The sequence below is a fragment of the Cervus canadensis genome, chromosome 10 (genome assembly GCF_019320065.1).
Source record: "Cervus canadensis isolate Bull #8, Minnesota chromosome 10, ASM1932006v1, whole genome shotgun sequence".
In the NCBI taxonomy this organism is placed as follows: Eukaryota; Metazoa; Chordata; class Mammalia; order Artiodactyla; family Cervidae; genus Cervus; species Cervus canadensis.
Window position 1 is genome coordinate 43,497,523 of NC_057395.1, and position 4,236 is coordinate 43,501,758.

At 40.6% G+C, this 4,236-nt stretch overlaps 1 pseudogene across 1 annotated transcript; it reads left to right on the forward strand.

Moving 5' to 3' along the window:
• The first annotated feature begins 644 nt into the window (after positions 1-644).
• On the forward strand, positions 645-2,666 carry LOC122448657 (annotated as a pseudogene). Its single transcript, XR_006271715.1, has one exon. The product of XR_006271715.1 is annotated as a ubiquitin-fold modifier 1-like (transcript).
• Positions 2,667-4,236: the final 1,570 nt, after the last annotated feature.

Genomic DNA, 4,236 nt, shown 5'->3' on the forward strand with positions numbered 1-4,236 from the left:
CATGGGGCTTCCCAGATGGCACAGTGATAAAGAATTTGTCTGCCAATGCATCAGTGATACAATTTGCTATTTGCCTAAAATATACCTTTCAGAGATATTCCAGTTTTATTAAAATTCATTTATGAGTTACTGTGAAACTATTATTGATGGCTGTCATAGACTGATTGTAGGTAGATATTTTCCCATTTCAAAACAAATTAATTAAGTAAAAGAAGTAGTACTCTCCCCCTTTCTGAATTCAGTTCAGTTCAGTTCAGTTCAGTCGCTCAGTCATGTCTGACTCTTTGCGACCCCATGGACTGCAGCATGCCAGGCTTCCCTGTCCATCACCAACTCCTGAAGCTTGCTCAAACCCATGTCCATTGAGTTGGTGATGCCATCCAAGTACCTCATCCTCTGTTGTCCCCTTCTCCTCCTGCCTTCAATCTTTCCCAGCATCAGGGTCTTTTCAAATGAGTCAGTTCTTCACATCAAGTGGCCAAAGTATTGGAACTTCAGCTTCAGCATCAGTCCTTCCAATGAACAATCAGGACTGATTTCCTTTAGGACTGACTGATTTGATCTCCTTGCAGTCCAAGGGCCTCTCAAGAGTCTTTTCCAACACCACAATTCAAAAGCATCAATTCGGCCGAGCCGGAAGTGGAGCTTCCTCACGGGTTTGCTGCGAGGTTTCGGTCTCGAACGGCGGCACCATGTCGAAAGTTTCTTTTAAGATCACACTGACGTCGGACCCACGGCTGCCATACAAAGTACTGTGTTCCCGAAAGTACACCTTTCACAGCTGTCTTAAAGTTTGCAGCAGAAGAATTTAAAGTTCCTGCAGCAACAAGTGCAATTATTAACAATGATGGAATAGGAATAAACCCTGCACAGACTGCTGGAAATGTTTTTCTAAAGCACGGTTCAGAACTGCGAATAATTCCTAGAGATCGTGTTGGACATTGTTAATATCCGCTGCTTGGAACATAAAACCCCCTTCCAGAGTAAATATTGGTAATGTTATTATTGTAAAATTGGAATCAGGCATTTGAAATCCTATGAAAACACCAGTAATTGATGACATAATGAAAGGTGACTGTCTGTCCATGCTTGTTCACACTTCACGTGAGGAGAGAACGCATCCAGGCCTAGGGCACCATGACCACAGAGGATCAGTCTTTCATTGCTGCCTCGCTGCACACACAGGTAGTTCATCAGGGGTGAATGGATCAACCATCTGTGTCTTATAACCTGAGGGTGCTTCTGGTCATTCTTTCTGAGAACATCTGGAAAATTAAAATTTACTGAAGCTTCCTTCTTGTCCCTGAGTTAAAAATGTAAAAAAGATTATGGATCCACACATGACGGTTGGCTTGTTAGCATCTGACTCACAGACACAAACATAGTTGATTTCCTCCTTATATATCATTTATGATAAAGGATCATATCAATGAATAACTGTCTTATCATTTAGCTTGTTTTAAAGTTTTAGACTTCTTGAGTTCTTATAAATTTTAATTTGACATCAAAGAGCCCAAAATTGCATTTTCAATCTAGCCCTTATGGGTAAAACTGGTTGGTATCCCACACCGAAGAGTTTTAGAGATGATCTTGCAGACTCCAGTACTTGTAATGATGAGAATTAAGAATAAGTAGAAGCATCAGTTGCTGAACTATGCATTCCTTTATTGATCTCTTTTAAAACAACCTTTAAAATAGGAATCCTCAAGAAACCATCATCTTCTTGAGGATAATCGTAAATAGCCTTCAGGGAGACAGTGTAAAGAAGAACATCTGAAAGTTCACAACAGCGCTCATAGAAATGCTAATTTAAATTCTGGTTGGTTATACATAATGAAGACCCAACATTTAAGGAAGCATTAAGATTATAGTTGTGGGGTGAATAAGAAGCTAGGAAAGGAAAATGGGGAAGCCCAGATGACCAGGCTTCTAGCAAGAAGGAAAGAAACAAAAGGGAAGGCAAGCAGAAACTTGTAACAGGAGTGTCACAGAAAAGGCCAAACTGGTTAGACAAAACTGCAGAGGCTATGGAGAGAACTGAAGGGAAAACAGAACACTTGACAGTGTTATGAGGAGCCAAAGATGATCAGAGAAAGCACAGCATAGGCGTTGTCAGCATACGGTTTTCAGAATTCCCCTTAAAGAAAGATATACATAGGGAAGATTATGTTTGCCCTTAGTGAGGGCATCAGTATCTATGCATATCTTGAAAGGAGAAGGCTCATAGTGATTGAGAACCAGCACTTGACTTGCTGTATTCTAGATGCTGCGGTCTCTGGAGGCAGGCCTGGTTGGTTGGTATCTGTTCTGCACTTTGCAGGCCTGGAAATGTAAGCTTCAAGATACAGGTGTTGAATTATTCATGAATAAAGTGTTTCTAAAACCAGTTTTTATTGAAATGTGCATAGGCCCTAGGTTCATTGGGGAAAAATAATTATGCAACAGACTCAGTATCGGAAAGATGATATTGGTTAAGACTAAGACATGGTTCAGATATTTGATATGACTAGAAGTCTTCTGAATTGTAAAGGGCAAAAAATTTTGTGCTGAGGTAGAAAAGTATGTTTCTAATGTTTGTGGAATTTTTTATTTTTATAAGCAAACTTATTTTCTGATGCCTAAAGACTCCTGGTCTTTAACAAAATTAAACCTCCATTAATGAGAAATTTTCTGACTTTTGGGTCTTATTTAGATTTTCCCTCATTCTGTTTCTAGCACAGAATTCTGCCTGATTTGTCACACAGATAGGTTTTATGATGTCTCATAAATTATTTAATATTTTTGTTTTGGTTGGAAAATTTTATTGCAGTAAGGTCTTAAAAATATTTTCTTGTATAGAACTAGACATGTTATTAAATATGATCTGTGACAACTTTGCAAAAAAAAAAAAAAAACAAAAGCATCAATTCTTCAGCGCTCAGCTTTCTTTGTGGTCCAACTCTTACATACATACATGAGTACTGGAAAAACCATAGCCTTGACTAGATAGACCTTTGTCGGCAAAGTAATGTTTCTGCTTTTCTACTGGTACAAATAATTATTTTTCTACTGGTACAAATATAAAAGTAAAATACAACAAAAGAAAAAAAGAAAGATTCCACCTGCCAATGCAGGAGACACAAGAGACAAAGTTTTGATCCCTGGGTCGGGAAGATCCCCTGGAGGAGGACAGGGCAATCCACTACAGTATTCTTGCCTGGAGAATCCCATGGATAGAGGAGCCTGGTGGGCTACAGTTTATGGGGTTGCAAAGAGTCGGACATGACTGAGCACACTCACACACACACAGTCATACACAGGTACATGCACACATGCATATATACACATGCATGTACCCACAATACCCATGCACATTCACATATAGACAGAACCCCACCCCACGACACCTTTTTGGCCCGCCATGTGGAGAAACCTCCAACAGTGTTTCCAACCAGGAAAGAAGCAGAAAGCTGATGAGAGACTCAGTAGCAAAGATGAGTTTCACACCACTGTGAAGTGTGCTGTCCAATGTGGTCCCGTGTGTGAACACATGTGGACACACATTCTACCTGTAGACACTCTTCCAAAATGTGCCTTCGTGTAAAGCACATGCTGGGTTCAGAGGTCTGTGTGGGGAAAGGGTGTGAAATATCTCATTTTCTTTGACTACATGTTGAAATGACAATACTTGAGATGTACGGGATTAAGTAAAATATATCATTAGAATTGGCCACCTGAGACAAAGAGCCAACTCATCGGAAAAGACCCTGATGCTGGGAAAGATTGAGGACAAAAGGAGAAGCAGGTGGCAGAGGATGAGATGGTTGGATAGCATCACTGATTCAATGGACTTGAATTTAAGCAAATTCCTGGAGATAGTGAAGGACAGGGGAGCCTGGTGTGTTATAGTCCATGGGGTTGCAAAGAGTTGGACATGACGTAGCAACTGAACAACAACAAATTATTAGAATTGATCCTACCTCTTTCTTTGTGCTTTTAATAGGCCTACCAAAAAGGGTAACATTACTTGTGTGGCTCATATTATCTTCCTACTGGCCAGCACCTCCCTGGGAGCAGGCCACAACACAGCCCTGGCCTCGCCTTTGCTCCGTGTCTGCATATGCATCACCCAGAGCAGAGCTGAAGAGCTATGAGGAGACCATCCAGCCTGCAGTTTGAAAATACTGACTTCCAGCTTTTTAAGAAACAGCTGACCTGCTCTAAAGTTAGAAGCAGATGAGTGAGTCGTGCTGCTTG